Source organism: Saccopteryx bilineata, chromosome 2 (assembly GCF_036850765.1).
Source record: "Saccopteryx bilineata isolate mSacBil1 chromosome 2, mSacBil1_pri_phased_curated, whole genome shotgun sequence".
Lineage (NCBI taxonomy): Eukaryota > Metazoa > Chordata > Mammalia > Chiroptera > Emballonuridae > Saccopteryx > Saccopteryx bilineata.
Genome location: NC_089491.1, coordinates 168,996,046 through 169,021,272, shown reverse-complemented (window position 1 = coordinate 169,021,272; position 25,227 = coordinate 168,996,046). Strand labels below are relative to the sequence as shown.

Below are 25,227 nucleotides of genomic sequence, written 5' to 3'. Positions count from 1 at the left end.
TCTCCAGGTGTTAGATGCCCCTTCACAAGGGCCAAAGTATCCAGGTTGGAATGTGTGAGAATGCTTTAGAGCTTAAGAATTAAAAACATTATTTTTTTCTGGGTTTGTACAGGTACAATACAATTTATATTATACTCGTTAATTTATGTAATATTCACCTGGCATATATGTAATATTCATATAATGTCATTTAGCATTTAGAATTAATCTAACGTTAGATGTGTTTCGAAGTATTTTACTGAAAATCAGGACAGTATGACCTAGTTCTTTGCTTGAAGAGCTTAATATGTGTATTCTGAAGTTGTAGTGGCTGTATTTGCCAATGCAAAGTGCTAAGTTATAGAACTTACTTGCCAGGTGGAAAAAATGTTCTAAACTCTGACTTTTAGTAAGTATTTTAGTTTAAGTCTTAAATTCCTGATAAGATTGTGAGTTGAGGAAGTAGACTTTATAAATATAAAGCAAGACACTGTTGTAACCTAGGGTTGGATAAACCTTTTCATTTTATTGTGCTGGTAATTATAAGAATAAGGTAAGCACTCTGACATAAAGTGTAATAATAAAATTTATTTTTTCTCTAGAGAGGTATCAGGAGAGGTGTTGCCATAAGGACCTATTATTAATAATAGCGATTTTTTTGTGTGTGTGTTGAATCAGCTGGTGGGAGAGCCAGGAGTATGTAGTTTTAGAACTCTTGAAAATATCCAGAAGATATTTGTGGTAAATTCAGGATGGAGAAAAAGGGGGAGAGGGATCTGACCAGTGGTAGTTCAGTGGATAGAGCTTCGGCCTGGAACGCTGAGGTTCCAGGTTAGAAATCCTGATGTCACTGGCATGAGTGCAGGATTATCTGTCTTGAGCTCAGGCTCACCTGCTTGAGCGTGGCTAGAGTGTAGGGTGTGGACATGATTCCATGGGCTTGAAGCCCAAGGTCGCTGGCTTAAGCTCAGTGTTGCTGGCTTGAATCCAACATCACTGGCTTGAGCAAGGAGTCACTGGTTCGCTGGAGCCCCCTGGTCAAAGCACATATGAAAAGTAATAAATGAACAACTAAAAGTGACACAACTAGGAATTGGTGCTTCTCTTTCTCTCTCTCTCTCTCTCTCTCTCTCTCTCTCTCTCTCTCTCTGAAAATGAAAAGCTGGGGAGGGATGAGAAATGTTTTTCTTCTCTTGCTGGGCAAAAGAATGTAACCCAACTTTTTTATTTCCAACAGTAACAAAACGTTTTACAAATAAAAGAAACTTGCCATTTTCTTTCTTATTTTATATTGGTACCCCCCCCCCCCACACACACACACACATACGGGAAAGGGTTAAAAAGGTATGGAGGATGGAAAGGGAATGAGCATACAGCCTGTTTGTGGCAGTTTGAATGTTATGTTTATTGCGGCATTTATAGGGCTCCAGTCAGTACCTGACACTCTGTGGTTGGTCATTGAATACAGTATTCATTGAATGAATGAATGCTTCCCTGGTATGATAATAGTTGGCTCTTTATGGTTTTAAAATGTACCCTACTTTATTAAGATTTTCTCAGGGACCCTCTGGAGTATTAACGTAATGAAAGATATGGCCTTGTTAAGTGATTTGACTAAGGGGCCACAGTTAGGAAAAAGACTGGAACTCAAGTTTTCTGACACAAATTTCACTCTTCTTTTTTTTTCTTTTCTTTTTTTGTATTTTTCTGAAGCTGGAAACGGGGAGAGACAGTCAGACAGACTCCCGCATGCGCCCGACCGACCAGGATCCACCCGGCACGCCCACCAGGGGGCGATGCTCTGCCCACCAGGGGGCAACGCTCCGCCCTTCCGGGGCCTCGCTCTGCTGCGACTAGAGCCACTCAAGCGCCGGGGCAGAGGCCAAGGAGCCATCCCCAGTGCCCCGGCCGCGGGAGGGGAAGAGAGAGACAGAGAGGAAGGAGAGGGGGAGGGGTGGAGAAGCAGATGGGCGCCTCTCCTGTGTGCCCTGGCCGGGAATCAACCGGGGACTTGTGCACGGCAGGCCGACGCTCTACCACTGAGCCAACCGGCCAGGGCCAAATTTCACTCTTCTTTTTGTTACTTCTTGACTATAAAAATAAAACGTTTGATTTTCCCCTTATAAATATGGACATCTATAATTCAGGAGTTTCTTAAAACGTTGACTCCCTTTTCTGCATGCATCTTCATTACAGTATAGTAATTCATACCTGTGTGGTCACTGTATTGCTTTATTCAAGCAGAATAAAGAATGTGGGCAGTTCTGTAATTTATGATTCTCTGAGTTTCCAACAAAATCAAACTACCTAATAAATATGGGATACACTTAGACTTACAAGAGAAGAAACTGATCAAAATTATTAATCTGTTGGATCATATCTTACTTTGTATGTAAGGTGATCACGTTTCTTCCTAAACCATTGATAGTTAATAGGAAAAAGGAAATGAGACACTTGTTCCGGCTTTAGAAGTAGAATAGTCAAGAGTTTTTTGGTTTCTTTTACTACAGTGTAATTGAATTAAAAATTTGTTTCCAAATTATATTTAAAATTTTTAGATTTAATTTATTGGGGTGGCATTGGTTTTAGGTGTACAATTCTATAACACATCGTCTGTCTATTGTATTGTGTTTATCACCCAAAGTTAAACCTTATTTGTTCACCATTTATCCTCTCTTTGCCCTCTTCTACCTTCCACCACCCAAGAAGTCTTGAAAAACTTTAATTTATCTTCTGAATCACTCACAATTTTTTTTTTCTATTCACTTTTTAAAGATTTTATTTATTGATCTTAGAGAGAGGTGAGAGAAAGTAAGGAGAGGAGGGGTGGGAAGCATCAGATTGCTGTAATTGCTTCTCTTAAATGTCTTGTCCAGGCAAACCCAGGGTATCGAACTAGCAACCTCAATATTACAGGTTGACACTTTATCCACTGCACCACCACAGGTCAGGTTCTACTCTTATTTTTTATTTTTATTTTTTTTCATTTTTCTGAAGCTGGAAACAGGGAGAGACAGTCAGACAGACTCCCGCATGCGCCCGACTGGGATCCACCCGGCACGCCCACCAGGGGCGACGCTCTGCCCACCAGGGGGCGATGCTCTGCCCATCCTGGGCGTCGCCATGTTGCGACCAGAGCCACTCTAGCGCCTGAGGCAGAGGCCACAGAGCCATCCCCAGCGCCCGGGCCATCTTTGCTCCAATGGAGCCTCGGCTGCGGGAGGGGAGGAGAGAGACAGAGAGGAAAGCGCGGCGGAAGGGTGGAGAAGCAAATGGGCGCTTCTCCTGTGTGCCCTGGCCGGAATCGAACCCGGGTCCTCCGCACGCTAGGCCGACGCTCTACCGCTGAGCCAACCGGCCAGGGCAGGTTCTACTCTTTAAAAGTTATACTGAAGAATAGTTTAGTAAGGCAGATCTGTGAGACTCCACATAACAGATTTCAGGTTCACCCTATGAGTTCTCTTGGTATTATAATTTAAGTATTTTTTGTGACTCTCTTGTTTTCTGTCTTATTGCTAGAATCAACAGTAATGAATTATACTACCTTATTTAGCATTTTTATTAAAAGTTTTGATGTTTTACAACATTAAAAGTATTTTGGCTATACTAACTCCCCCCCCCTTCTTTTCCAAGTGAGAGGAGGGGAGATAGACTCCCACATGCACCCTGGCCTGGGATCCACCCAGCATCCTGTCTAGTGCCGAGGCTTGCAACCAAGCTATTTTTAGCACCTGAGGTGGAGACTCCAGGAGCCATTCTCAGCACCTGGAGCCAAGGGGCTTGAATCAGCTGAGCCATGGCTATGGGAGGGGAAAAGAAAGAGAGAGTGAGAGAGAGAGAGAGAAAGGGAAAGGGAGAGGGGTGGAGAAGCAGTTGGTTGCCTTTTCTGTGTGCGCGGACCAGGAATCAAACCTGGAACATCCACAGGCTGAGCTGATGCTCTACCACTGAGCCAACCAGCCAGGGCCTATACCAACTTCTTAATCATTATATTTTTATTTTTTTTCCATTTCTGATTTTGCTTATTTGGGTCCTCTCTCTTTTTTTTTTAAATCAAATGAGAGGCAGGGAGGTGGAGAGACAGACTCTAGCATGCGCCCTGACTGGGATCCATCTGGCAACCCCCGTTTGGGGCTGATGTTCTGTCCATCTTGGACTGCTGCTCTGTTGCTTGGCAACTAAGCTATTTTATAGGGCCTAAGTCAAGGCCATGGAGCCCTCCTCAGTGCCCAGGGCCAACTTGGGCCATGGTTGTAGGAAAGGAAGAGGGGAAGGGGGAGGGGTGGAGAAGCAGTTGGTTGCTTCTTTTATGTGCCCTGACCGGGAATTGAACCTGGGACTTCCACATACCGGGCTGATGTCCACCACTGAGACAGCTGACCAGGACTCCTCTTTTCTCTTGATGAGTCTGGTTAAAGGTTTATCAATTTTGTTTGTTTTTTCAAAGAACCAGCTTTTCGTTGCATTGATCATTTGTATTGTTTTAGGCTCTGTTGCTTATTTCTGCTCTGATCTTTATTTCCTTCCTTATATGTACTTGGGCCTTGTTCTTTTTCTAGTCCTTTTAGGTGTAAGGATAGATTGTTTAGTTGAGATTTTTGTTTTGGGGGGTAGGCTATGAATTTCCCTCTTAGAACTGCATGGCTGTGTTCCATGGATTTGGGGGGGGGGATTTTCATTTAGCTCAAGGTATCTTGATTTTTTTCCTTGGTCTCATTAGTCCACTGGTTGTTTAGTTGCATGCTATTTAACTTCCATGTGTGTGTTTTTCAGTTTTTTTCTGGTAATTAATTTTTAGTTTTATACTATTGTGATTGGAGAAGATGCTTTATATGATTTTAATCTTAAATTTTAGAGTTTTTTTGTGACCTAACCTGTGATCACTTCTGGAAAATGTTCTGTGTGCACTTGAAAAGAACATATGTTCTGCTTTGGAGTGAAATGTTCTAAAAATATATGTTAAGTCTATCTGCTCTAATGTGTCATTTAAGGCCACTGTTTCCTGTTGACTTTCTGTCTGGTGTTAAAATTCCCTACTGTGACTGTTTTACTGTTGATCTCTCCTTTTATGTCTATCAATATTTGCTTTATATATTAAGGTACATAAATCTTTACATTGTAGAGTTGATCACTTTATCACTATGAAATTTCAGGTGCATCACAAAACCTGAAATTGTACCTCTCTCTTTTCCTTCACATGCCAACTTACAGGACACCTTCTCAGGGGAGTCTTCCTGAACATCAGTTCAGAGTAGGCTCCTCTTGCCTTATAGCGCCCTCTGCTCTTTTCCTTCACAGCAAAAATTGTAATTTGTTATAAATATTTCTATATAACTTGTCCTTTTTTGTCTCTTGTTACCTTGTTACTTTGTTTTAAAGTCTATTTTGATTTCTATAAATGTATGGCTACCCCACCTTTTCTTTTGTTCCATTTGTATGAAACATCTATATGGCTCACAAAAATTAGAGGATATTTTATTGTTTCATATTCATTTTGAAATATCCCCTAATTTTTGTGAGCAGTATATTTCCATCTTTTACTTTCAGTCTGCATGAGTCTTGATCTGAAGTGGGTCAGTCCCTGTATTGTTGAATGTAAACATCCCCACTGGTCTTTTTGCTTGGTGCATGGTGATTTGCACATCTAGGTTCAATGTCTGAACTATTCTGTCCTTACATGGTATTGATCTATTGGAATTTTGTGTTTGTGTGAGCAGGACTCAAAAAGACTCATTCCTTTACCTGAATTTCAAAACAAAATTAGTCACCAATGTCATATATCCTCATGAACATACACTATTTATTTTTTTATTTTCTCCTGGCTAACTTGGAAGATAATGGAATTATTTGGAAAGCAGTGACACAAAATACTTATGAAAAGAAAATCTAAAAATATCTAATGAAGTGGTTATTCTTTTCAGACTTCCTTTGGCAGTTAGTGTATGTCATAAATGTAAACATTCATTTTCTGGGAGAAAAAAAAATGAGACTGACCAAATGCTTTGTGCTGTGGCTTGATCACCAACTCTTCATAGCCCTGAGCAAGCAGCTCTTGCTTACTCCCAACTTCCCACATACAGTGGCAGTCTTTTGATAAAGGTGCCTGTTTGAGGCTTGCTTTGTACTTTTAATTTGTCCCAAGGCTATTAGCTATTCAGCCCATCCTCAGAAGGGATGGTGAAGAGACCCAGTGGGATATATGGGAGCTGCTCGTTCAATTAAATGACACATTTTAGCTAACTAGCCTGTTTGTGTCCTTGTCTCATTGAAGAGCTAACACACACACACACAACACACACACACACACGTCCACACGCGCACGCACACATATATACACACTGCCTAGTAGAGATTTTATTCTTGCTAAGCAAACACTGCCTATATTCAAGGCCCAGCTCTCTGATACAACAACTTTAAATAACAGCCTGTAACTAGGTCTCGGGTCACTTGAGCTTCTCTCCATTCCTCTCAGGATCCATGTTATTCCCCATCACAGAGCCTGGACCTGAAAGTGCTCCTTTCACTTTTCCCTCACATGTCAACTTACAGGACACCTTCTCAGGGGAGTCTTCCTGAACACCAGTTCAGAGTAGGCTCCTCTTGCCTTCTAACATTTTCTGCTCTTTTCCTTCACAGCAAAAATGATAATTTGTCATTTTATTTAATGAAGATTGAGACTAGCATGTTTACCAACACATAAAATAAATGCCTGGTACTTAGGCAGATGAAAGCCTGCTCTCTAAGGATGGATATCCCAGTACTTGGTACTCTTAACATGCAAATGTACAGTTTCCCACCTTCTCCCAAGTAGAACCGAAGTCTTCACAGCATCTTACATGTAGTGGTCATTTAAAAATGGATGTTGGTGATATTATTAGTTAGGTGTAAATCACTTGGTATATTTGTCCATTATTTTAAGAAAGTCCATCACTCATTTGTGCATTCAACAGTTTATTGTGCTGACTCTGCCCTCCACACCTGTAAGCTTAGATCTGGGATAGAGCAGTGAGCAAAGTGAAGTTCCTGGCCTCATTTAGTAATACATATATTTTAATATAATTTATTGATTGATTTAAGAGAGAGAGCAAGGAAGAGGGTAGTGGAGAGAGAACTAAAGAAAGAGAAAGAAACATCAATCTGTTTCTGTACGTGCCCTAATGGGATTGAATCTATAACCTCTGCATACTGGAATGATGCTCTCATCAGCTGAGCTATCTGGCCAGGGCAAGTAATATTTTTTAAAAGTTTATTAAATAACCTGACCAGATGGTGGTGCAGTGGATAGAGCATCGGACTGGGATGCGCAGGACCCAGGTTTGAGACCCCGAGGTTTTCAGCTTCTGCACCGGCTCATCTGGTTTGAGCAAAGCTCACCAGCTTGGACCCTAGGTTGCCGGGTTGAGCAAGGGATCACTCACTCTGCTGTAGCCCCACGGTCAAGACACATATGAGAAAGCAGTCAATGAACAACTAAGGTGTCGCAACAAAAAACTGATGATTGATGCTTCTCATCTTTCTTCATTTCTGTCTGTCTATCCCTCTCTTGGACTTTCTCTTTGTTTCTGTAAAAAAAAAAAAAAAAGGCTTATTAAATAGACAGTACATTTCTCTAATTTTCCTTTAAAGAGATAGCTCCTTTAGCGTAAAGGAGCCTTCACTGTTCACACTTTTTCAGGAGCACACCCACTGTGTAGTACGGTGTGAAAATGTTGAATGAAAAGTGTATCTCTGAAAAACTAGTCACATTTTCCTGTTGACACCTATGCTAAATTTGTAGATGACTGGTGCTCCAACAGAATAATTATGTTCAAGGAAATAAAATGCATTACACAGAGTTAATCTAACCAGAGTGGACACTTAAAAAAATTTTTTCCCACTGATGAGAGAGAGAGAATACCATCAACTTGTTCCATTTAGTTGTGTACTCATCGATTTCTTTTCCATGTGCCCTAACTGGGGGTTGAACCCATGTCCTCTGGCTTGCTGAGTTAATCAGGGCCCAGAGTTTACCATTCTCTCTTTTTCTTTCTTTTTTTTATTTGATTTAAGTGAGAGGAGAGGAGATCAACTCCTGCATGCACCCCGACTGGGATCCACTCAGCAACCCCCATCTGGGGCAGATGCTTGCAACCAAACTATTTTTAGCTCCTGAGGCAGAGGCTTCACAGAGCCATCCTCAGAGCCTGGAGCTGATACACTAGAATCAATTGAGCCATGGCTGTGGGAGGAGAAGAGAGAGAGAGAGAGAGAGAGAGAGAGAGAGAGAGAGAGAGAGAGAGAAAAGGAGGGAGGGAGGGAGGGAGGGAGAAGCAGATGGTCACTTCTTTTATGTGCCCTGACTGGAAATTGATCCCGGGACTTCCACATGCTGGGTCGAAGCTCTACTACTGAGCCAACTGGCCAGGGCCAGTTTACCACTCTTGAACAAGGTTAATTTTCCAGGTTTCTCTTAATAGTTCAGTTACTTGTGGTTTGGCTGTCAGTAGGTAGTCAAATAGTTTTTGTTTACTTGTTAAAATTCGATTCTTTTTAAGTGGAGAGGGCCAGAGATGCACTAAGAAGGATGTCAGAGTTCATACAAATGATTAAAATATGAAATACATATAAACATGTTACAAGTGATTCTGAAATAGAAGTGATCATCATGCTAAAGCTATGCTGTCCATTATGGTAGATACTAGCCCTATGGGGTGAAGGCACACTGAAAATGGACCTGAATGGAATGGTGTACAGTAAGTTTGAAATACACACTGGATTTCTGAGATAATAAAAGAAGGAGAATATACAGTATATCACAATTTTAAAGTATGGATTATATTTTGAAATTATAGTATTTTAGAAGTTAATTTTTGCCTGTTTATTTATTTATTATTTCATTTATTTTTTATTTTTTGTATTTTTCCGAAGTTAGAAGCGGGGAGGCAGTCAGACAGACTTCTGCATGCGCCTGACCGGGATCCACCCGGCAAGCCCATCTGGGGCGTTGCTCTGTTGCGGCCTGAGCCATTCTACCACCTTAGGTGGAGGTCATGGAGCACTCCTCAGTGCCTGGGCCAATTTTTGCTCCAGTGGAGCTTTGGCTGCGGGAGGGGAAGAGAGAGATAAAGGAGAGGGGGAAGGGTGGAGAAGCAGATGGGCACTTCTGTATACCCTGACCAGGAATCGAACGCGGGACTTCCACACGCTGGGCCGACACTCTTCTGCTGAGCCAACTGGCCAGGGCTATTTATTATTTTTTTAGTGAGAGAGAGAGGGACAATAAGGGAAAGAGATGAAAAGCATCAACTTGTACTTATGCCAGCTTAGTTATTCACTGATTGCTTCTCATATGTGCCTTGAGACTGGGTGCCTCAAATCAAACCAGTGACTTCTTGCTCAAGTCAGTGACCTTGGGCTTCAAGCCAGTGACTATGGGATCATATCGATCCCACCCTCAAGCTGGCAACCCCGCACTCAAGCTGGTGAGCCTACACTTAAGCCAGGTGACCCTGTGCTCAATCAAGCTGGTGACTTAAGAATTTTGAATCTGGGACCTGAGTGTCCCTGGTTGGTGCTGTATCCACTGTGCCACCACCAATCATGCTACCTGTTTGTTTGTTTGTTTATTTATTTATTTATTTATTTATTTATTTTTCTGAAGCTGGAAACGGGGAGGCAGTCAGACAGACTCCCGCGTGCGCCCGACCAGGATCCACCCGGCACGCCCACCAGGGGGCGATGCTCTGTCACGACCAGAGCCACTCTAGAGCCTGGGGCAGAGGCCAAGGAGCCATCCCCAGCGCCCGAGCCATCTTTTGCTCCAATGGAGCCTCAGCTGCGGGAGGGGAAGAGAGAGACAGAGAGGAAGGAGAGGGGGAGGGGTGGAGAAGCAGATGGGCGCCTCTCCTGTGTGCCCTGGCCGGGAATCGAACCCGGGACTTCTGCACGGCAGGCTGACGCTCTACCACTGAGTCAACCGGCCAGGGCCATACCTGTTTATTTTTTAATATGGCTATTGGAAAATTGGAAATTGCTTAGGTGGGTCATATTATATTTCTGTTGCACAATAAATATTTGCAATTAGGGATTTGATTCTCTCCATCATCTGTGTAAATGGCTACAGGTAGATGGATGGCTGGAGGGAGTGCCAGCCGGGCGTGCTGGGTTGGTTTTTCTTTGTGAAGGGGAACTTGCCCTTTACTGTAGGGAGGATCACATACATATACTACTAGCATTTAGGGGTTGTGAAACTTGTGGGGGGGGACTTCCCTTTTTTTCACATTGAGCTGATAGAATAAAACTGCCCTACATTCAAACTGCAACTTTGCTTTCGGTTTACAGAGAATAGGACTCATTATGGCATACAGTATTGTTGTTTTTTAAAGTGAGAGGAGGGGAGATAGACTCCCACATGTGCCCCCACTAGGGCCAGCGCTTGAATCAGTTGAGCTGTTTTTAGTACCTGAGGCTGATGTACTTGGACCAACCTAGCTATCCTCAGTGATCCAGACCAACACTTGAACCAGTTGAGACACTGGCTGCAGGAGGAGAAGAGGGAGAGAAGGGGGGGGGAGGAGAGAATCAGGTAGTCAATTCTCTTGTGTGCCCTGACCAGGAATTGAACCTGGGTGATGCTCTATCCATTGAGCCAAACGGCCAGAGCCTCGTTATGTCATAGAGTATTAAAACAGCAAGAGTAGTATTCATTTCATGGCCTGTAATTGCTTATTGCTGCTACATGATTCAGCCAGCTAAGAATGATTTACTAATTATATATTCCAGCACTCAGTTCTTTTTCCAGATGCTAAACAAAGTGAGATAATTAGAGGACAAAAAAGGATGAATTTGGGAGTTGAAGACCAGAAGAATCAATTTAGAAGATCTTGGATTTAAGAAATTTAGAATGTAATCAGCAAAGTGCTTTCATGAAATTAATGCCAGTGAGGCAAAGTTTGTGGGTGTGTTAAGATTATGCAGGTAGCTTTCTAACTTCATTTCCCAAGTGTCTGTTATCAGTGTTCAGACTGGTGCTAGGGATTTGGTGAACAAAGCAGACTGGTATCTGCTCTCATGGAGTTTAGTTAGTAGTCTGTATAGATTATCTCTCATCTGTTGTAAAGAGCAAGACTTGAGTTACAAATTTGGCTCCCATCTTTTTTGCTAAAAGTATGACTAATTTTTAGTAATATGCTAAAAAAATTGGGTAATTTCTCATAAGTATGCCCCCTTTTTCTGGAAGGACTTTAAACTTTAGGTTTTTATAGGTGGTTAGAGCAATATGTTCTTAAATATTTAAAAAATAATGAGTGTAATAAAAATCACATCAGAGTTTGTGGGGGGGGGGATGGTCCATTATCTTACTATCTTAATCTAAATATGATTTTGTCGATTTGTTTCCCACATGCATCCTGACTGAGGATCTACCTGGCAACCCCCATCTGGGGCTGATGCTCAATCAGCTGAGCTATTTTTAGTTCCTGAGGCTGAGACACTGCAGTGAACATCTTAACCAAGAAACCTTTTCTTTATGGACTAATTTTTTTTAGCATAAATGTACAAAATGGAATTTTACTGAGCATGAGGTTATGACCATTTTTATGGCTCTAGGGCTATATTTTTAACTAGTTTCATTCACCCTTAGCTCCACTGGTTATAGTCATTAAACTAGAGGGGAAAAACTTTTTTTTTTTTTTCAGAGACAGAGAGTCAGAGAGAGGGATAGACAGGGACAGACAGACAGGAACGGAGAGAGATGAGAAGCATCAATCATCAGTTTTTCGTTGTCACACCTTAGTTGTTCATTGATTGCTTTCTCATATGTGCCTTGACTGCGGGCCTTCAGCAGACGAAGTAACCCCTTGCTCGAGCCAGCGACCTTGGGTCCAAGCTGGTGAGCTTTGCTCAAACCAGATGAGCCCGCGCCAAGCAGGTGACCTCAGGGTCTTGAACCTGGGTCCTCCACATCCCAGTCCAACTCTCTATCCATTGCGCCTCCGCCTGGTCAGGCCAGAGGGGGAAACTTTTTAAAGGCACCTCACTGTCATTTTATTTGCATTTCTTTAACAGTGAATGTACTATTTTTGTACTTTATGTGGCTCTTCCTCTTGGTGTGAGCATTGTTTTATGCATGGCCTTGACCATGATATATGGGTAGGTGGGATCCTGAGAGAGCACTGCTCTGGAGTCCTGTGTGTATATGTTTAGCTCAGTAAATGCTTCCTCTTTGGCAGACAGCTGAATTTCAGGTTATGCTTTTGCTTACTGTTTGTACCAAAGGGACACGACATATTCTGGCATTTTGAAATACTTTAGAGTGTGTTTCAGGCTGGCATCATTGAGGCAAGGCACAAAATACTTGTGACTCCTGTAATTATGGCACAGGAAAGGCATTGCTAAGAAAGCATCAGTGTCCTGTGAAATACACCCTGGGATACAGAGGGTGGGAAACTGGGTGATGTGTCTCTTACGAAGCATGTAAAAAGAGGGTGGCTGGCACCAGTCAGAATGGCGCTCATCAACAAAACAACACAGGATAAGTGCTGGCGAGGATGTGGAGAAAAGGGAACCCTCCTGCACTGCTGGTGGGAATGCAGACTGGTGCAGCCTCTGTGGAAAACAGTATGGAGATTCCTCAAAAAACTGAAAATCAAACTGCCTTTTGACCCAGCTATCCCACTTTTAGGAATATACCCCAAGGACACCATAGAATGGCTCGAAAAGGAGAAATGCACCCCCATGTTTGTGGCAGCATTGTTCACAATAGCGAAGATCTGGAAACAACCCAAGTGTCCGTCAGAGGACGAGTGGATTAAAAAGCTTTGGTACATATATACTATGGAATACTACTCAGCCATAAGAAATGATGACATCGGATCCTTTATAATAACATGGATGGACCTTGATAACATTATACGGAGTGAAATAAGTAAATCAGAAAAAAAACTAAGAACTACATGAATCCATACATAGAAGGGACATAAAAATGAGACTTAGAGACATGAACAAGAATGTGATGGCAACAGGGGTGGGGGTTGGGGGGAGGGGGGATGGGGTGAAGAAGGAGAGAGGGGTTGGGGGAGGGAAGGGGCACAAAGAAAACCAGATAGAAGGTGACAGAAGACAATTTAACTTTGGGGGAGGGGTATACAGCACAATCAAATGTCAAAATAATCTAGAGATGTTTTCTCTCAACATATGTACCCTGATTTATCAATGTCACTGCATTAAATTTAATAAATAAATTAAAAAAAAAAGAGGGTGGCTGGAAGTGTCTGTTTATCTTTGAATTAAAGTACATTTAGTGCCAGTTTTCCAACTGCCGCGTTAGAATTACCAGGAACCTAAGTAATCTTATAAACAGGCTAGGATGGTAGGAAAAACCACCTGCCAAAGAGGATATCTATACTATTTACCTACCAGCTTATTGTCTTTTATTGAAAATTTACAAGTGGATGGACTCTGGCATGGTTATCTATCTACTGTAAGGCTCACCTCTGATGAAAATGGTTGTTTAATCTCTCATACTCTGATTAACTCCTAGTTTTCCCTGATTTAGTTTGTTCCTTCTTACAGAGTTGATTAAGTGAATCTTTTAAAAAGATGTGGAGTTATTTCTGACTTCAGATAGATTATGAAACTTCTGTAATCATTCTGTTCTTATGCAACTTAAACTTACTCTGAAAATTTCCCACAGATGCTTGTTTTGAGGACTATTTTTTTATATTTTGCTAGTTAAAGCATAGAAATTTATGTGTATGTGATATAGTTCTCAAACAATAAAACAAACAGAAACCAAAATGCATTACAGAAGAGGAAGAATACCAACACCAAAATGAAGGGAACATTCCATGGTGTTTTACAGTTGTTATAGAGCATTCCAAGGGAATTAAAATTCAGTTGACTTCTTGTACTCTAATTTCAGTGGAATGTTTAGATGAGAAATGAAACTAACAGAAGTTTTACTAGTTTAGGTTTTAAGTAAATTGAGGTTCAATGGCACGGCAGTGGTGAATTTAAGGGTACCTAACTGTAGTCAATGATTTCCCACATATGGGAAAATATAAATATTGTATAGGTAGTTTAAAGAAATAATAGTATTACTTTTGACCATTTAAGATATGGGTATTTTTTGGTTTTGTTTTGTTTTTGTATTTTTCCGAAGTTAGAAGCAGGGAGGCAGGCAGACTCTGGCATGTGCCCAACTAAGATCCACCCGGCATGCCCACCAGGGGGCGATGCTCTGCCCATCTGGGGTGTTGCTCTGTTGCAACCAGAGCCATTCTAGCGCCTGAGACAGAGGCCACAGAGCCATCCTCAGCACCTGAGCCAATTTTGCTCCAATGGAGCCTTGGCTGTGGGAGGGGAAGAGAGAGACAGAGAGGAAGGAGAGGGGGAGGGGTGGAGAAGCAGATGGGCACTTCTTCTGTGTGCCCTGACCAGGAATCGAACCCGGGACTTCCACGTGCCTGGCCAACGCTCTACCACTGAGCCAACCTGGCCAGGGCCTTTTCTGTTTGTTTTAAACCGGCTTGTAGGTTGCCTTTTTTTTTAGTTGCCCATTTTCCTTTGGAGGGAAGGTACTGTCCTTTTGAATTTTTCTGAAATTTAGCAGTGGCTGTCCTGCTGCTTCTAGTGACCAGCAGTAGCGACATGTGACATGGTGCAGTTGGAGTGAGTGTGGTGGTGCTGCTGTGTAAGGTGGGCTTTGACCCTTGGGTATCTGCTTGGTCTCCGCTAGAAGTTTGTTTTATAAACTGTACCCATAGTGCGATCATTCTTGCCATATGGTGCGGAGGATTTGGAGGTAGGTCATGTAGGGAAAGGGGAGTACCTTTCAAAAAGCAGACCTAGCATCAGATATCAGCAATTCAACTTAAAATTCATTCCCGGCCCTGGCCGGTTGGCTCAGTGGTGGAGCCTGGCGTCAGCCTGGCGTGCGGAAGTCCCGGGTTCGATTCCTGGCCAGGGCACACAGGAGAAGCGCTCATCTGCTTCTCCACCCCTCCCCCTCTCCTTCCTCTCTGTCTCTCTCTTCCCCTCCCGCAGCCAAGGCTCCATTGGAGCAAAGGATGGCCCGGGCACTGGGGATGGCTCCTTGGCCTCTGCCCCAGGCGCTAGAGTGGCTGTGGTCGCGATAGAGCGACACCCTGGATGGGCAGAGCATCGCCCCCTGGTGGGCATGCCTCGTGGATCCCGGTTGGGCGCATGCGGGAGACTGTCTGACTGCCTCCTGGTTTCCAGCTTCAGAAAAATACAAAAAAAAAAAAAAAAATTCATTCCCACCAGAGATTGTTCTGTGTAGTGTCAAAATTAACATTACTGTGGATTTTGATCTTTTGAGGTGAGGGATAACTCAGTTGGTTAGAGCCCTGGTCAGCAAACTGGCTTGTGAGCCACATGCAGCTCTTTGGCCCCTTTTGTGTGGCTCTTCCACAAAATACCACATGCAGGCGCTACCTCGATAAGTAACGTACCTACCTATATAGTTCAAGTTTAAAACATTTGGCTCTCAGCCTGACCTGTGGTGGCACAGTGAATAAAGCGTTGACCTGGAAATGCTGAGGTCGCTGGTTCGAAACCCTGGGCTTGCCTGGTCAAGGCACATATGGGAGTTGATGCTTCCAGCTCCTCCCCCCTTCTCTCTCTCTGTCTCTCTCTCCTCTCTCTCCTCTCTCTCCCTCTCTGTCTCTCTCTCTCCTCTCTAAAAATGAATGAATAAAATTAAAAAAAATATTTTAATAAAACATTTGGCTCTCAAAAGAAATTTTCATCGTTGTACTGTTGATATTTGGCTCTGTTGACTAATGAGTTTGCCGACCACTGGGTTAGAGCATTGACTCAGTATGCTAAAATTGCGGGTTCTAACCCTGGTCGGGGCACATACAAGAATCAACCGGTAAATGCATGAATCGGTGGGACAATAAATCGCTGTTTCTCTCTCTCAATAAACATAAAAACATTTTTTTCTTACTATTAAAAAAATAAAGGGAAACTGATTTTGTTTTATATCCAAGTGAGAGGAGGGGAGACAGACTCCTGCCGCATACTCCCTGACTGGGATCCACCTGGCACACCCTTATCTGGGGCAGATGCTCTGCCTATCTGGGGCCATACTTGCAACTGAGCTATTTTTAGCATCTGAGGTGGAGGCTTCACAGAGCCATCCTCAGTGCCTGGGGCTGATATGCTCCTATGGCTGCAGGGTGGGTGGGGGGGGGGGGGGAGAGAAAGAGAGAGAGAGAAGGGGGAGGAGGAGGGTGGAGAAGCAGATGGGCACTTTTCCTGTGTGCCCTGACTGGGAATCAAACCTGGGACATCCACATGCTGGCTGATGCTCTACTACTGAGCCAACTGGCCAGGGTCAAGGGAACTTGATTTTGTAATGGGTGAAAGGGTATGTATTTGTGTGTGTGTGTGTGTGTGTGTGTGTGTGTGTGTGACAGAGACAGAGAGGGACAGACAGACAGGAAGGGAGAGAGATGAGAAGCATCAGTTCTTCATTGCAGCTCCTTAGTTGTTCATTGATTGCTTGCTCATATGTGCCTTGACGGGGGGGGGGGGGGGCTACAACAGATTGAGTGACTCCTTGCTCAAGCCAGTGACCTTGAACTTCAAGCCAGCGACCATGGGGTCATGTCTGATTGCACACTCAAGCCAGCGACCCCGCGCTCAAGCCAGATGAGCCCACACTCAAGCTGGCAATCTCAGGTTTCAAACCTGGGTCCTCTGCATCCCAGGTCAATGCTCTATCCACTATGCCACTGCCTTGTCAGGCAAGGGTGTGTATTCTTAATTAATTCACAATAGACTGTAAGTAGTTATATAAGGCAGCTTGAATTACTTCAGTGTGGTGTTATCTTGGGCAAGTCATTGAACCTCTTTAAGCTTCAATTTCCTCATCTTTAAAGTAGCATGACTGTCAAATAATAAACAATAATAAATACTAATAATTGTTATTTTAAAAATGTTCTACACTATATGATCACGTACTTTTCATTTCAGAGTACCAGGATGAATGGAGAACTGACAATGGTGGAGAGATTTGAAATGAATTAATCATCTCAAAGAATAAAAGATGACAGGAAATTAGGTTGTATTAAGTGACCAGAAGGAATTGGGAATCTCAATGTAGTTGATCAGAAAGGAGCTTCAGTCAAATCTGGATGCTTTTCTCTCTCTGTCTCTGTCTCTGTCTCTCTGTCTTTCATATTTGTCTCTGTGGTGCCTTTGTTTTCTGATAAAGGGGCTGTTTCCTTTTGACCAAGCCTGAGCCCACCTAAAGTCTTCACAAACTTCTGAATGAGCAGACATGGGAAAGTGCGGTTCTTTTGTCCAGTAGTTTATTTATAAATTAACACATTGTATGAAAGTTTTTTTTTTCTTTTCAGTTTCCTGTTTTCTCTCTCTTATCTGCCTCTGACTGTAGGATTCTGGCCTCAGTTCCACTCAAAGCTGCTGGCTTGACCCATGACAAATTCTGCTTCTTCCTGGGAGCTTTTCTTTCTCCTCCAGGAGGTTTAGATCACCTTGTGCTCATTGTTTAGGGACTTAGTCACTCTTGCGTCTGGTTTTTTTTAAGATTAAGTGAAATGACATAATTTATGTGAACTGTAGTGCATTGCAAAGGGAGATGCAGGGCTGTCAATATTTATTTTTCTTCTTTATTTTTCTTCTTTTCCAAGTGAAAGGAGGGGAGGTGGAGAGACAGACTCCTACATGCGCCCTGACCTGGATCACCCAGCAACCCCCTCTAGGGCTGATACTCTACACATCTGGGGCCATGCTCCCAACTAAGCTATTTTTAGTGCCTGAGGTAGAGTCTCCACGTAGCCATCTTCAAGTACCTGGGTCCAATATACTGGAACCAATCAAGCAATGGCTGCAGGAGGGGAAGAGAGAGAGAGAATGAGAAAGAGAGAGAGAAGGGGGGGAGAAGCACATAGTTACTTCTTTTATGTACCCTAATCAGGAATCAAACCGGGGACATCCACACACTGGGCCGATGGTCTGCCACTGAGTCAACCTGCCAGGGCCTGTCAGAGCCCAGTTCCCTGTGCTGTGGCTGGTTTCCCAGCCCTCTGGTCTCCCACCCACAGAGTGTCTTATCTCCTCTATAAAGGATTTCAGCCTTGTTTGGACCATTCACAGTTTGGAAACAAGCTTACTTATGCAAAATTTGGATGTAGACATTAAAGAAGCTCAGTGAGTCATGTGATCTCTTTGGCTAACTCTTCAGTCATTTATGCTAGTCTATGGAACTGGTATGAGTATTGGAATCTGGTGGGAAACCTCTTCCTTTGGGCCACGTGAGTCCCCTGGGGTTTGCTGTTCTCTCTTCACTGCCCACTTCTCTTTGCTTTGATTGTGTGTCTTACAATAATTTGGTTGTCTAAAACTGGTTTTATATTTTGAATGCTATTGTGAATATTTTTAATCACTTAAAAATTTTAGAATTTGAGCTCTAATATTACTAATATACTCTTATGTAAATTATTATCATTAGTTCATGTAAAGGACCTGGAACATTGTCTAGCATGTGAGTATATAGTCAATAAAAGTTAACTATTATTATTTCTAGTGGTGTTAGTATTAACATTATTAATTAAAATCAGATTGGAAGGTGTTCCCCCCTACTTTGAAAATTGTGTATAAGATTACTTTACTCCTGCATCTTCTCCGTTGTTTCTTCCTTGTATTTGCTTTTTTCCTTTTCCACTTGGTGAGGTTTGGTTTTATGTTCCAGGATCTTTCTGCAGTCTTATCCAGCTTTAGTCTGGAGATAACCACCTTGCCGATGGTGAATTCCCATGAGAACAGTTGAACCATTAGCTTTCTCCCACTGCATTCATTCAGTAGATGAAGTATTTCTTCCTGTAAAACCGGGACTACATTGCCAGTTCGCTGCCCTTTGTAGTGTCCTCGCACAACCGGAATTCATCGTCCTTTCGAATGGGTGTGAATCAAACGTTGTACTCCTTCCTCAGCTCTTTGGGAAGAGAGGAGGACATAGGGTTCCAGCGAATGCGAGAACGTGCATTGAAATGCCTTTTATGGTTCTGTGGTTGTTGCTTTGGTCAGAAGTCACAAAAATATTGACCTTCAGTTTTGCCTCTGGCACTTCAGCAGTGGCCCTAAAAGGAGGGAGGAGTTGGTAGGAGCTTTTACTAAGACAGTGTGATTCAGTAGGAAAGTCTAGGGACCTAGAAATGGGAGACTGTCTTGGTTTTGTGTCTATCCTTTACCATTTCTGGGAGCTGAAGCAGGTTCCTTCACTTTTATTGAGTATCGGTTTTTTAATCTTAGAACAGATATAGGGGGATTAAATGAGAAGGTATGTGTGTAAAGTATTCCTGCATTATAAATTGTTGCATAATGCAAGTGTGGCAGCAGCACAGGTATGTTTAGGGACTACACTGGATAGATTTTCTCGTACTTTTAATATATATCTCATATCTTGTAAGTTAATTATAAATTATCAGCCTACAGTAATGTTGGAGCTGACGCTTATTTGATACATAATTGTTGAAAAATGAGTTTATTTCCTCATCTCATTCATGTATGTTTAATTTTTTTTTAATTTTTTTTTTAGCAGCAAGAGAGACAGAGAGAGAGGGACACAGACGGACAGGAAGGGAGAGAGATGAGAAGCATCAGTTCTTCATTGCAGCACCTTAGTTGTTCGTTGATTGCTTTCTCATATGTGCCTTGAACTGTGGGCTCCTGCTGAGCCAGTGACCCCACGCTCAAGCTGACAACCTTGGGGTTTAGAACCTGGGTCCTCTGCGTCCCAGTCCAATACTCTATCCACTGCGCTACTGCCTGGTCAGGCCATGCATGTTTAATTTTATCTGCATAGTAGTGATTTGTATTTGAGGACCTGAAACTTAAGCAGCAAGTTTAAATGACTTCATTAATCAATTGTGGTGTTGATGGAGCCCTTGGATGCTTTGGAGAAAGATGACAATCTAGCTCATTGTTGGATGCATGAGGGGACTTGAGCAAATTTAGTTTTAAGATTATCCTGTCTGTGAGTTTCATGAGGGCAGATACAGTTTTCAACTGTATCTTCTTTGCTGGCCTGTCTGGTGCAGGGCACAGGATTCTTATTCGATCAGACTTGCATCAGAATTATAATAAAAAAGAAGTTAGCTCACAGCAGAGAAGCAAGATTTCTTTTGATTTCAGGGGAGTAATAATAAAACATATCAATGGTAATAGATTCAGTGTCATGTGATGGTGTTGGGCAGATAAAATATATTATGCTCACTTTGTTAAAGATGGTGCTGCCCATGTGGGGATCCGTCACCCAGGTGATATTAATGTGTGTTGGGGGTGGGCTGTGGACAGGCAGAATCGTTGTAGCCTGGGGCTTGGTTTTAGGACTGAGCCTTTCCCACCCTTTTTGATGTGGGGTGGTGCAATCCCATCATGCCCCAGATAAGTGACTTTGTATTAGAGACTTCCCTATTTTGTATATTGGATTAAAGGTTTGGATTTCTACACTATAAAATGGGGCTTGCGCTCTTGGTTCCTGAGATTAACATTAGAGGAGAGAGCAGAGAGGAGAGCAGAGAAAGGCCATGTGGAAGAGGCCAGGAGAAGCAGCCAAGATGGCGGAGTGTTGAGGGAGAAGCCAGTTTGTGCAGAGTTTGTGCAGGGAGAAGGAAGGAGATGGGGAACAGAGGTGAATAAGTCTGGTGAGCTATAAATCTTTGATTCTAGGAAACTCGGATAAGTCAGTAGCTTTGTGAGCACTTGTAAAGCCAGTGGCCAAGGCCACCATCACAGCAGCCTGGCCCATGCAGGTTCGCATTGGATTCAGACAGTCGGTAAAGAAACAATGGAGCCAAAAATTGATGAGCCATCATCTTTTTTTTTGTTTGTTTTTTGTTTTTTGTTTTGTTTTGTTTTTTGTTTTGTTTTTGTTTTTGTTTTTTTTACAGAGGCAGAGATAGACAGGGACAGACAGACAGGAATGGAGAGAGATGAGAAGCATCAATCATCAGTTTCTCTTTGCGCGTTGCGACTTCTTAGTTGTTCATTGATTGCTTTCTCACATGTGCCTTGACCGTGGGCCTTCAGCAGACCAAGTAACCCCCTGCTGGAGCCAGCGACCTTGGGTCCAAGCTGGTGAGCTCTTTGCTTAAGCCAGATGAGCCCGCACTCAAGCTGGCGATCTTGGAGTCTCAAACCTGGGTCCTTCCGCATCCCAGTCCGATGCTCTATCCACTGCGCCACCACCTGGTCAGGCGAGCCATCATCTTTAATCCTAGTTTGCACCTGGCGGGCAAGTAAAACACACTGGGCTCCAAAACCCACTCACATTCAGTGCTCACAAAGCTACTGACTTATCCGAGTTTCCTAGAATCAAAAGTTTCTAGCTCACCAACCTTATTCACCTCTGTTCCCCATCTCCTTCCTTCTCCCTACACAAACTCTGCACAAACTGGCTTCTCACTCAACACTCCGCCATCTTGACTGCTTCTCCTAGCCTCCTCCACGTGGCCTTTCTCTGCTCTCCTCTCTAATGCTAATCTCAGGAACCAAGAGAGCAAGCTCCCGTTCTGCCCTCATTTTATACTGTAGATTCATAACTTTTCATCTAATATACAAAATAGAGGAAGTCTCTAATACAAAGTCGATTATCTGAGGCATAATTGGATTGTACCACTCCACAGCCAAAAGGGTGGGAAAGGCTTAGTCCTAAAACCAAGCCCCAGGCTATAAGGATCCTGCCTGCCCACAGCCCGCCCCCAACATACATTAATATCACCTGGACGACGGCTTCCACTTGGGCAGCGCCATCTTTAACAAAGTGAGCATAATATATATATTTTATCTGTCCAACAGCACTGAATGTGAGTGGGTTTTGGAGCCCAGTGTGTGTTTTTTACTTGCCCGCTGGGTGCAAGCTAGGATTAAAGATGATGGCCCATCAGTTTTTGGCTCCATTGTTTCTTTACCGACTGTCTGAATCCAATGCGAACCTGCATGGGCCAGGCTGCTGTGATAGTGGCCGTGGCTTTTGGCTTTACAGATGGTGAGGCATTTAGGTGAGATGGAAAGTGTTTCAGGTTGGGGATGTGGAGACCTGGGTCCTAGGCCTGGGCCTTTATTAACTAGCAGAGGTAACTTTGGAGAATTTCTTACCCACTTTGGGCTCGTTTCTTCCTCAAAAGTTCTGTTTAGGCCTGTGAGAATTAATTTGAGACCTGAATTCCTGATTGGGGTAAAAGTAAGAGAGAAGGCTTGAAAGGGATTCCATGAACTCTATTTTAAAAATAAAAGAAATGTATTAAGATGCCAAATGAATTAGTCTGGAAACAGCTAGCTTAGGTCATATCTGGTTGGGTGGGGTTGAACTTAAGTGAAATGATTAGTCATTGGTATTTGAGAAATCAGTATATTTCTTTTTTTCCCTAAAGAAGGAATGTCTTAGGAAAGAAATCAAGGGGGCATGAATGGTTCTTTACTTCACGCAAATATAGTGCCAATAAGAATAGGTTTCATGCAAACCAAAGAGAACACTTAATTGTTCTGAACTTCTGTGTTGCAGGAGTCATTAATACAATGTGAAGAAGAATTTAAGAAAGTGTACAGCAGCAGTGCCGCATTCCTCAAAGACAGCAGGATGAGTGTATGAGAGTCATCTGCTTCCTGAGAATGCTAGGACAGTTGAGTTACTGTGCTTCCTGGAAGGCTAAGTGCTTATGGGTTGTGCAGCATTTGGGAGTGAAGAATTAATCACTTCCTCTGGAAGATTTAATTTGTTTTTTTGTTTGTTTGTTTTAGTTCCAACTGGTCTGCACATACTCTTGCCTGGTAGATGTTCTTAGAAAACTTTTTAAAAGCAAATTCAGTTCTACTGTAAAACATCAGAGTCTATTGTCTAATACAACACATCCAAATGTGAGGCTTCCAGAGGCTGCTACCCCCTTGACCACACTCACCCTCTCTATTCCCTGATCCTAGAATACCCACCTAGTTCAAGGCTCACTTCTTCCTATGTCTTGTCCTCTGATTGCTACAAGTAAATTTTAGGATTGCCTTCCTGATATGAATGAAACCGCTTAAAAGCTAGGGTCCTTTGCTTTATAGAGGCCATGACAAGTGATTCCTGAGTATGATCATTAATCTGATTCATTATTGAGACATTGTCTTTCCTAAGAAGAATTATTTTTAATCTGAGACATTTATTTAGAGTTTTCATCTGTTTCAAATTTCATGTGTACTTCAGGGGCTATTTCAGCAGGACCCTAAGGGGAAAGATATTTCTTCAAAATTGGACTTTTAAACATTTGAGGGATTATTGGTAATGTAGAATGACATAACTTTAACTCCAAAGAAATAGACTAGCTGGATCGGCTCTTTTTTAACTTGAAGAGTCTGAGGTTTTCTGCTATTGTTTTGGTTAGATTGAACATGCTTAAGTGCACAATTACATGAAGTTTTGTTTTCAGCCATGAAAATCATAAAAAATTATTTTCTAATGACTCCATTTCTTTTCATTAAACACATCCAAGTATCCCTGAAAAAAAATGGTACATTTTAGATTTGGAAAATATGTGATGTAACAATATGAAGAGATAGCTGATTTAGCTAGCTTCTTACATTTTGGGTTCATTTGAATTTGAAATGTTGGCAATATGAAAATGAGTATCATGTCAAAATGGTTTAGGTGAACTAAAGTGTTGTGTTAGTATTTTTTTATTTTTATTTATTTTTTTATTTTTTTATTTTTTTTCATTTTTCTGAAGCTGGAAACAGGGAGAGACAGTCAGACAGACTCCTGCATGGGCCCGACGGGGATCCACCTGGCACGCCCACCAGGGGCGATGCTCTGCCCACCAGGGGGCGAAGCTCTGCCCATCCTGGGCGTCGCCATGTCGTGACCAGAGCCACTCTAGCGCCTGAGGCAGAGGCCACAGAGCCATCCCCAGCGCCCGGGCCATCTTTGCTCCAATGGAGCCTTGGCTGCGGGAGGGGAAGAGAGAGACAGAGAGGAAAGCGCGGCGGAGGGGTGGAGAAGCAAATGGGCGCTTCTCCTGTGTGCCCTGGCCGGGAATCGAACCCGGGTCCTCCGAACGCTAGGCCGACGCTCTACCGCTGAGCCAACCGGCCAGGGCATGTTAGTATTTTTTTAAAAAAGATTTTATTTATTGAGTTTTAGAGAGATTTCGAGAGAGAGAGAGAGAGAGAGAGAAAAGTGGGAAGCATCAACTCATAGTAGTTGCTTCGTGTGTGTGCCTTGACTGGACAAATCCAAGATTTCAAACTGGCAACCTCTGTTCCAGGTCGATGCTTTATCCACTGCACCACCACAGGTCAGGCAAGTGTTAGCATTTGTGTGAAGTAAAGCACTGAGTGTTCAGATCCTAAGTGTTACAGTTACTAACATTATCTGAATTGTCTCTGAATTCACACATAGACATTCCATTCATTTAGGCACTTAATGATTTTAACAATTTTAGGGAACAAAGGGAAAATGTGGGCTGAACTATGTATAAAATAATAGATTCCCCCAGATGTATTATTTGTCACCAAAAAAGGTAGAAATATAAAATTTTAAATCTGCTTAGAAGTTTTGAACCTTTCTTTGTGGCTTTCAGAATATATATCCAATCATGTCCACATCAAGGAATAAATAAAGTCTAGCCAGTTCTTAGTGGCCGTTTAGTTTTTGAGGTGAAGATTGAAGGCAGTGGGGATGGGGATCATGTGGAGGAGGGGCCAGATTAAAGCTATTAGTGAATTGGGAGGATTTGATAGCATTGAATGTAGGTGTTGGGGTGGTGAGAGAAAGGAATCAGGGATAAATTGTGGATTTCTGGCTTGGGTGGCAGGAAAGATGATGCTATCACTCACCAAGAAAGGGAATATGGAAGAAAGATCAGATTTGGGAGGGAAGATAAATTCAGATGATGTATGGATTGATTCCAGGCAGTCAGTAAATACTGAATGAATGAATCTGGGTGTGTGTATTATTTGAGACGTGTCTTTCAGAGTTTCTTGGGCTTGTCCAGAGATAGAGAAGGTAAGCCTGCTCTGGGAAAGAGCACTGGGATTTGTTGACACCATGAGGGCTTCAGACAGAAGCAGGGAGGATACTCACATTTAAAGGGTAGGCAAAGAAGAAGGGTGTGTCCCTGGAGATAACCAAGGTGAGTGGGTAGGGAGGTGGGAAGAAAACCGGAAGAGTGGGTTTCTGGGAGCCCATCTTGAGAAGGACTTGGTCCATAGGAAGATTGCCTCAGAAAAGCCAGGAAGTTG

At 42.8% G+C, this 25,227-nt stretch overlaps 1 protein-coding gene, 1 non-coding gene and 1 pseudogene across 3 annotated transcripts in view; 1 reads left to right on the top strand and 2 right to left on the bottom strand.

Moving 5' to 3' along the window:
• Nucleotides 1-25,227, top strand: part of RASSF3 (Ras association domain family member 3) — a 115,119-nt gene that overhangs the window by 2,190 nt on the left and 87,702 nt on the right. The gene's annotated exons all lie outside the window — the stretch shown is intronic.
• TRNAG-GCC (transfer RNA glycine (anticodon GCC)) lies at nucleotides 9,870-9,945 on the bottom strand. Its single transcript has one exon. It is a non-coding gene; the product is annotated as a tRNA-Gly (tRNA).
• Nucleotides 18,617-25,227, bottom strand: part of LOC136323752 (large ribosomal subunit protein uL24 pseudogene) — a 48,514-nt pseudogene continuing 41,903 nt past the window's right edge.